The following is a 9,996-nucleotide window of genomic DNA, read 5'->3' on the forward strand; positions in this document are numbered from 1 at the left end:
AGGGAGATAGATATCTCTAGCAAAGAGTAGCTGTCTTATTTAAGGATGCCACTATTAAAGGGATGAGATGTGATAATAAACCTCATGACCAAAACTGATACGGATGGAGAATTGATACTGAGTTTTAATATCAGTTGAAAAAAAGACAAGTGATTTGTTTTTTTGCAAGTCAATATACAATGTCCTCCTTTGTTCTGCGGAGAATGTAAATTGGAATTGAAAGACCTCTTGATTTCCAAAAAGGTCTTAACTTTTTATAATTTTCATATATTTTCCATCATACTGTTTGAGATAGTACTGAATAGCTGATGAAACAGCCATTGGAGGAGTGATCAGCTGATAGTTCTGCTGGTAATAGATTAATTTTCTTTCACGATTTTCTCTTCTAACTCTAATTCTAATTCTAATCCTAACCCTAACTCTACCCTTAACCCCAAATTCATGCAAAAAAACCAAAACAACTTTTAATTATAATTAGAACCTCAACTCCACTCCTAACTTCTAACCTTAAATGGAGTCTTACCTTCAACTACGATCTTAAATGTAATCTTTCTCTTGATTCCCATGGACCTATATCTAAAAGCCACACCTAAGACTCCCAATTCTGCACAAAATTGCACCCTATCCCCAATCCCTAATGCAATACCTGTCTTTAAGATTTTTCCATCTGTCCCATAATAACTTCAGATGGGTATGATTGCACCAGTAATTCCTTCATAGTAACTGTCAAATAGTGTTCCCATAAAGCATCTTAGAGGAGGCTGGGATTTCTATTCCTGGGAAGACCCTCCAAGGACAGAGAAGAACTCTATCCATCCTCTAAAGGGCAAGAGACCTTCAAAAAACTTCTCTATAAATTTTTTTTTTTTGGTTATACCCTCTGGAGAGTTAGTTATTTGCTAGCATATTGTCCCTTGGAGGTGTAGAAATTCCTAGCTTATATGGACCAGAAAAAAAGACTCATTTTTCATCAACTGACTCAGTTAAAGAAGATGGTTTTTCTAAAGAATTAAGATGGGAAGTTATCGAAAGCAAAGTAGGTATGAGACTTTAGCAGTGAAAATTAAACAAGGTGTTTGTTCAGCCATTACCCCATGGATGGGCATCCCCTCAATCTCCAGCTCCCCACCACCAGGAAAAAAAAGGAACTCTGAAGGACTTATGATAAAGAATACTATCCACCCCCCCCCAAAATTAAATGAGGTGAAGGATTGGGTATTTTAAACCCCTGCCTAAACCCTCCCATCCTTTTTGCCTTCAGGTAACTCCTTGCTTTGTCATTTTCCTGAATCTTCTTCCCCTTCTAACTTGTTAAGGAGAGCTGAGTGGTGATATTGGGGATAAGAGAAAATGATAACTCTTTCTTACTAGTCTTTAATATCAAGGTCAAATAGACCTAGCTACTATTCCAGGTTCCTGGTCAAAAATGGCCCATGTAGGATTGGGACATGCTTGAAAGGCAGAAGGGATAGTTTTCAGTGAGAGTCTGAGAGGCATAGTGGGAAAAGATACAGCCTTGGGGTTATAGGATAATAAGATAACGGAATTTAGAACTGGAAGGGAACTTAGAGGCCAACTAGATCAACCTTCTCACTTTAAAGTTGGGGAAACTGAGGCCCAAAGAGTTTAAGTGATTTGTCCAAAGTCATACAGAGATTTAAACCCAGGTCTTCTAACTTCTAGTCTGGTGGGGGTTGTCCTTCAGCATCGGAGAGGACCATGCCTCCCAACCAAGTGATTGGGGTGGCATGACTTGCACAATTAGGGTTCTTATAGTGAAGTGTGATGTTTATCTCTTGTTCTCAAAGAAGACCATGACATCAGGGGAGGAGATGCCATGACAAGTACACAAATTGTATTTAAGTGAGGGGACATGTGCTAAGTCACCAGCCTCACTTTCTCCTCCAGAGTCATCTGGCTCCAGTGGTCAGATATGAATCAGGACAATTGGAGATGGCCCTGGATGAGGTGATCAGGGTTAAGTGATTTGTCAAGGTCACACAGTTAGTAAGGGTCAAATGTCAGACTGGATTCAAACTTCCATCCTCCCGTCTCCAGGAGAGAGAATACAACCTTAGAGTCAGGAGAACTTGAGTTCAAATACAGTTTCAGACTCTTGATTCTTAGTAGCTGTGTGACCTTGGGCAAATCATTTAACCCATTGCCCCCACCCCAGCAAAAAAAATGATATACCCTTACCAATACAAAGGTCAGTGGTCTATAAAGGGAGGCAGTGATTCCAAAGATTCATGATTTTATCAAGGACAAATGTAGCTAAGAAATAGAGTGGTGGATCAATTTTGTCTTTTTTTTTTTTGGCAAGGCAATGGGGTTAAGTGGCTTGCCCAAGGCCACGCAGCTAGGTAATTATTAAGTGTCTGAGGCTGGATTTGAACTCAGGGTTGGTTCTCCATCCAATGTACCACCTAGTTGCCCCTTGCCCTTCATTCTTGAAGAAGACCATGACATCAGGGAGATGTCATGATAAGCATATGAACTGAATTTGAGTGAAGGGGTTCTGTACTATGTTTCTAGCCTCACTTTCTCCTCCAGAACCATCTGGCCCGATATAAATCAGGATGACCTGGATGCCAGGCAATCAGGGTTATGTGACTTGCCCAAGGTCACACAGCTAGTTAGCACCAAGTATCTGAGGCCAGATTTAAAGTCAGGTCCTCCTGACTCCAGGGCTGGTGCTCTATTCCCTGTACCACCTAGCAGCCCTGGTGGGTTAGTAGAATAGATAATCTAGTGTTTGATAGACCCAAAGGTCCAAACTATTGCAAGAGAAAAGCAACGTGGGGTGGCTAGGTGGCACAGTGGATAGAGCACTGGCCTTGGAGTCAGGAGGACCTGAGTTCAAATCCGGCCTCATACACTTAATAATTACTTAGCTGTGTGTGGCCTTGGGCAAGCCACTTAACCCCATTGCCTTGCAAAAAACTAAAGAGAGAGAGAGAGAGAGAGAGAGAGAGAGAGAGAGAGAGAGAGAGAGAGAGAGAGAAGCAAGATGCTGGAGAGTATAGGGAACAATAGAAACATTAATTCACTGTTATTATAGTTGTGATCCAACTGTTCTAGAGAACAATTTGGAGCTCTGCCCAAAGGGCTGTAAAGCTGAGCATATGACTTGGGCCGGCAATATCACTACTAGGTTTATATTTCAACGAGGTCAGAGAAAAAGGAAAAGGATCTACAGGTACAAAAATATTTTAGCAACTCTTTTTATGATAACAAAAAACTGGGAGTCAAGGGACTGCCTATCATTTGGAGAATTGATGAGCAAGTTGAGGTATATGATTGTGATGGAATTCTTTTGTGCTCTAAAAACGATGAGCAGGATGGTTTTTGAATTTAAGTCTGGGGAGACTTAACTGAACTGGTGAAAACTGAAGTAAGTAGGGAAAGCTAACAAGTTGGGGTATCGAATTTGGATCCAGAAACTAACCTTCGTAACTTGTACTAGACCAGATTTAGTACGATGAATTCTAATAGGGATATATAGACCCAAAATTGAACAGAAGATGGGGAGAAGGTTAGTTTACTTATGGGGAGATTTTCCTTTCCCTTTAATTGCTTCAAACTGAGTCCTAGAATTCCAGAAAAAATGTCTGAAGAATTAAAGTTGTTAGTTCCTCATAGGGTAATATTTAAACACATAAGGGCAAGCAGGGAGCAATATTTTTACCAATTAAACCCGGAAAGATTGCATAATGACTATCAGTGGAGACAGATATGACAAGAAAAAGAGATGAGTTGGTATTGCAGTAAAAGGGAGGACTCATTGATGATCTTTGTGCTCCACTGGCATCCATGTAAAATCAAGAGATCCAGAGGAATGGCCCCACTGTAGTTATTATCTTCCCACTGAGGATTTATGGCATGACACACAGAGTATCTCAAGATGAGAAGTCATAGATGGATTGTTATCTGCACCATTGGAAGGATTTGTCATTCATCAATGAGATTATTGCATCATCAGAGCACTGAAGAAAATATGCTCTTACTTTGGGGTTCATAAATAGTTAAATGGGGGTGGCTAGGTGGCGCAGTGGATAAAGCTGGCCCTGGAGTCAGGAGAACCTGAGTTCAAACACTTAATTACCTAGCTGTGTGGCCTCGGACAAGTCACTTAACCCCATTTTGCCTTTGCAAAAACCTAAAAAAAACATAGTTATATAGGGACAAGATGAGGTAGAAATTGCCAGGTGGTTTATCTGAAAAAAAGAACTGAGGGTATTAGTAAATTGAAAGTTCACTACAGAGGGCAGCTAGGTGGTACAGCGGACAGAGAAATGGCCCTGGAGTCAGGAGGACTTGAGTTCAAATCCGGCCTCAGATACTGATCATTGCCTAGCTGTATGACCTTGGGCAAGTCACTTAACTCCATTGTCTTGGAAAACCAAAAAAAGAAAAAAAGAAAGTTGACTACAAATCAGAAGTGTAATATAGGAGTCAAAAAAGGTAATGTGATGTAAATCATTAAGGCAGACATAGAATTCATAACTAGAGAGGTCAGGTAGATTATGATGAGAGCATTGTGAATAATTGAGTGAATGGGGAAAATGTTCAAACATTTCATTGTTAAGCATTGTGCTAAGCCCGGGAAAGCAAATAGAAAAGTAAGGGAATCTCTGGACTCAAGGAGTTTTCAATCTGACAGAAGCCACAATACAAATCCAGGAATGGGAATTTTGGTTGAGATTCTTCTAAGTTGATCCATGACATAGATATCTGATATGCTTTTCTGAGAAACATTTATAGTATTATGCTCATAATAGGGGATTGTGGTGGAGTGGCGGTAGGGTGGAGTTTGTAGGACAGATGAGAAGGTGTTAAATGGACTGGTATGGGGTTGGCTAGATATGGTAGTCTAGGTGATTTTGACTCAACCATCAATCTAATAAGCTGCAGGGCAGTGCCAAAGCTGAGTGGTTTAATTACCTTAGAACCTGAAGGCATAATTTCTGGAGATCCCAACCAGAAGTAACTGTTGCAGAAAGAAAGGTCATATAAGTGCCAGTTCTGGGCAATAGCTTTTGGGAAAGATTTTGACACACCAGAGAATTTCCCCATGGGGCAACCAAGATAGTGTCCATCTAGAGTAGACTAATCCATACCAAAGAAGATATTTTCACCAAAACACTGGTAAATCCAGCTTTAGCTTGGAGCCACCAATGAAGCATAGCACTCCAAAGCAGTCCCTCCCATTATTGGACAATTTCAATTCTTAAAAAATTCATCTTTATACCAAGAACTAATTTGCCACTTTGAAACTCATCCATTGTTGTTAGATTTTCCTTCCTGGGACCCCAAACAAGCACGTTACCTCTCAGTTTCAAATGAAAAACCATCAGGTATTTGAAGACAAATTTTATGTATTCTCCAAGTCTTCTCTTCTCCATGCTAAATAATCTTAGATTAGCCAAGAGTTTCATTCCAGGCATATTTATCCCCATGTTCACCTATCATGATATTACTATCTGGCATGTGTGATTGTTCTGCATACTAGAGAACACAGGTGGACTGTTTGCTCTCTTCATTTTGAACAGAGGGATGGATATTGTATGATGTTTTAATTACTATTGTACATCAGGATGTAGAAATTAGCTTCATAGTGTTGTATAGGCATGATGCAAACATCAAGTATTATTAGGTCATAAAATTCAGAGAAATAAGAATGCCATCCATTATCCCAAGTAAGGTTCCTGAGTAATATTTAACTAGATGTGGGTGTCAATAAGTCTGCTAAATATGTGGCTCAGTTGTCCAGAATTGGTCTTTCAACTTAAAGTCCATGTCCAGACAGAGGGAGTCTCTATTAGAGGCTAGACTCTCCTTTTCTCCACTAGCCGAAATCTGGGCATTTAAGAGAAGCCTGAGGTACTTTTTTTACAGAGATTTCTAAACTGAGGTCACCTTGTTACTGATTTTTCTCACCTGAGGTCACCTTGTTACAGTATTTATCTAATCAATAATGTAGACTTCTAAATGCAAATTTGAAAGTAGGTTTCCTGTCGTCATATTGGCAAAAATTCTCAAGATATGATAGATTTTAGAAGTAACCACTAATTCTTTTTTTTCTTTTAACAGTAATTCTTTTTTTTTTTTTTTTTTTTTAGGTTTTTGCAAGGTAAATGGGGTTAAATGGCTTACCCAAGGCCACACGGCTAGGTAATTGTTAAGTGTCTGAGGCCGGATTTGAACTCAGGTACTCCTGACTCCAAGGCAGGTGCTCTATCCACTGCTCCACCTAGCCACCCCTTCTTAACAGTAATTCTTAACAAAAATGTATCTAGCTGCCTGATGATGATTCACAGTAATGGAATTTTCAACCTAGGAAGCAGTGAGTGGTATATAATTTTGTTGAAGGGTAGGGAAAACCTAAGATTAAATATCAAATAAATCTTGACTGCATCTGTGTTCCTTGAGGAAACAAGTTTGAAGGGGTAGAATAGATGGATGAGCACATGAGAACTGTGGGGTCAGAGCCTTGGATGGGGTAGAAATAGAAGAAATTAGGTTTCAGAGACCACACACACCCTGTGTTGGGCTAAGATAATGGTGAAACTGGAGATGCTTAAATGAACTCTCCATATATTTACAAAACTATCTGGGACTGTTGTTAGAAAACATAATAGCTAGTGAGGAGGCTTAGAGAAATCTGAATTAGCTTTACTCCAATATGTATCGATCTGGGATCCAACTCTGGATTCTTTGAAGCAAGTAACATGTAAAATCTTGTCTGGAGCTCTGGAGGTGAAATCTTGTGATGCTCCCAGACCTCACTTGCTTTTAACTTCTTTCCATGAGGTTCCTATTTCCTTTTAATCGCTCTTCTCTGAACATAGGGAAGCTGGAGAGCTACATCCTGTTGCTAAGCAAGATGATGGGTGAGGATATGGACAAGTCTATCTCAGTGTTTAGACTGGCCAGGCACTGGAAGACTATATATATACTCTTTCATTGTCTTTTCTTCTGATTTACTTTAAATGGAGAGCAATTCTTTCCTTTTCTCTCTTTTTTAGCCTTTCATTTTTTTTAGGTAAGATAATGGAGTTAAATGACTTGCTCAAGTTCCCGCAATTAGCAAGTATCAAGTGTCTGAGGCCAGATTTGAACTCAGGTACTCCCGACTTTTGGGTTGGTGCTCTATCTACTGCACCACCTAGCTGCTCCTGGAAAATTATTTTCTTAAATGACTCTTATCTAATCATGGTTTACTTTTATCAAGATGGTCTAGCTAGCTAATTTTAACTGTCTAGTATTTTATGCTACATTTAATCTCTTTGGAGACTGTTTTTTACTGCATATGAAGAGGTTTTTATGAAATGCTTTGCTTATTTGAATCCTAGGGTGTTGAAAAATCTCTTTCACCTGGTGTGGAATCAGGGCATGGGGAAGGACAGTCCTCAGAAAGAGATATTTGGCTCCCTGAAAGCCTGATAGTCATGAATAGAAAAGAATGAAATTCGCCCCTTCCCCATGACCCTGTCATTTATTTCTAGGGATAGGGGAAGTTTGATACATGAATGTCCAAAGGAAATAAGATTTAGGGTTGAAGGGCAAACGATTTTATGACCCCAAAGAGTTAGATCGTTTGTGTGTGTGTGTGTGTGTGTGTGTGTGTGTGTGCGCGCACGTGTGTGTGAATGTCTAATAGCTCAGAGTAATAGAATGTAGAATTGTAATGGAGGTAATCCAATCTAAACTTATTTTTATAGAAGAGAAAACTGAAGCAGTAGGTAGCAAGGGAAATGACTCATCCAAGACCACACAGGTGGTAATTATAAGACTTCAAACCTGGGTCTTATGACTTTAAATACAATGCTCTGCCCATTGCATCACAGACAGGGTACATGTATGGGAGCAGATGCATGGTATGAATCACCTAAATGGTATATAGTATTAGTCAAGAGGTTGGGTCCTTGGAGAACGCGGTATTGGTGAGTCACATACTTAAGACCCCAAAGAGAAGGGATGTTTCTTTTCTCCTATTATCTCTCCCTAAACTCTTCTTCCCAAATAATGCCCTATATGTGCCTCATTCTCTAATGGTCCAGTTCAGTTCAATTTTATTAACATTCAGAAGTGCCAAGTATATAAATTCTTGCTACTTTGCCCGATGATAAGAATACAAAGATAAAGCAAACAAAAATGTTATTGTGCTGATTTTGTTTTCTTGTGTCAGACCCCATATAAGCCCTCAAGGAAACAAAGACTTGTGAAAATATATCACTCTCTAGGAGATTATATTCTGATGGGGAAGACAATATGGGAATATATAAGAATATGCAAGACACAGACCAATGAGATCATACAAGAAAACAACCTTAGAGGAAAAGATGGTAGCTGATGGGGGAGGAAATAGTGGTCTTTCAAATAAGATGGTCCTCGAACAGAGATTTGAAGGAAACTACCCATTCCAAGGGGCAGAGACAAGAAGACAGAATATTCTAGACACCACAAAGACATGGAAACAGGAGGTGAAATTTTGTGTGTGAGGAACAGTGAACAGAAAAATATGACTGGATTGTTGAGTTTGCAGAGGGCAATATTCAACTAAAAAATTGACATTTTAATTTAATTTAATTTAAATGGCATTTTAATTTAAATGAGAAATGTAATTACCGAACAGAAGTAGTATTTTAATACTTAAAATAATAGGGAGTCATTGGAGTTTATTGAATAGGGCAGTAAATGATATATTTTCCTTAAGGAAAGTCACTGTGGCAGCTTCGAGAAGTATAGGCTTCATGGGGAAGAGATTTGAAACTGAGACCAGCTGCTATCCTCAAGAAGTTTATAGTCTATTGAGAGGTTTGATGTTTACCACTATAACTAGTACACAATGTGATAAGGGTGATGGAGAGAGTCTGTCCAATGGCTCTTGGCATTGAGAAAGGAGAGCTCTTCACCTGGGGAGTCTAGAAGAGGTTTCAGGGAAAAAATGGTATCTGAATTAGATTTTGACTAGGGAGAAAGATTTCAGTGGGTGGCAAGGAAGGAGCTAGTATCAGGTACTTATTAGGTGTCAAAGTTTTAGTTTTCTGTGTAAAATGAAGATGACTTTTGGGATTCCTTCTGACTTGCAATTTGTTAAATATGAATTACCTACCATGGGCCACTAAGACTGAGCACTAAGACAGTCCCTGTCCTCATGGAGCTAAGATCTTAGTGGTTGATAAGTGTATCTGGATAAGTAAAGATAGGGTTGTTTGAGATGGGAGGACTTTCCAGAGACTGTGTGTGTGTGTGTGTGTGTGTGTGTGTGTGTGTGTGTGTGTGTGTGTGTGTGTGTGAGAGAGAGAGAGAGAGAGAGAGAGAGAGAGAGAGAGAGAGAGAGAGAGAGAGGAAATAGAGGGAATGGGTGGGAGGGAAGGGATAACTTCCAGAGGCCCAGGGTTATAAGACAAAAGGCTAAATTATGGGAATAGCTAATAATCCTATTGTTTGTAATCTAGAATGCATGAAAGGGAGAAAAAAAGAAGAAAAATAGAAAAATGAGTGAAAAAGAAGGGAATTGAGGAAAGGAATTTAATGGGACACCCATTCATTTGAGGAAGAAATGAAAAAAATGAGGTTATATTAGGGTAATGGAATATTATTATGCCATAAAAAATAATGAGACACCATCTCAGAGATTCCTTGGTAATAAAAACTGAAGCCATGAGGTAACCAAAATGAGAAGAACATTTATTTATTTTTAGGTTTTGTGCAAGGCAAATGAGGTTAAGTGGACTGCCCAAGGCCACCCGGCTAGGTAATTATTAAGTGTCTGAGACCAGATTTGAACCCAGGTACTCCTTACTCCAAGACTGGTGCTTTATCCACTATGCCACCTAGCTGCCCCGAGAAGAACAATTTATACAGGGCAACAAGATTATAAAGAAAAACAAATTTGATGGCAATGATCACCCAGGACTGGATATATACATATGCTAGAACAGACAGGATGACAGATGGAATCAAGCAAACAGAACAGTTTTGATAGAA

The sequence above is a fragment of the Macrotis lagotis genome, chromosome 1 (genome assembly GCF_037893015.1).
Source record: "Macrotis lagotis isolate mMagLag1 chromosome 1, bilby.v1.9.chrom.fasta, whole genome shotgun sequence".
NCBI classification, from domain to species: Eukaryota; Metazoa; Chordata; class Mammalia; order Peramelemorphia; family Peramelidae; genus Macrotis; species Macrotis lagotis.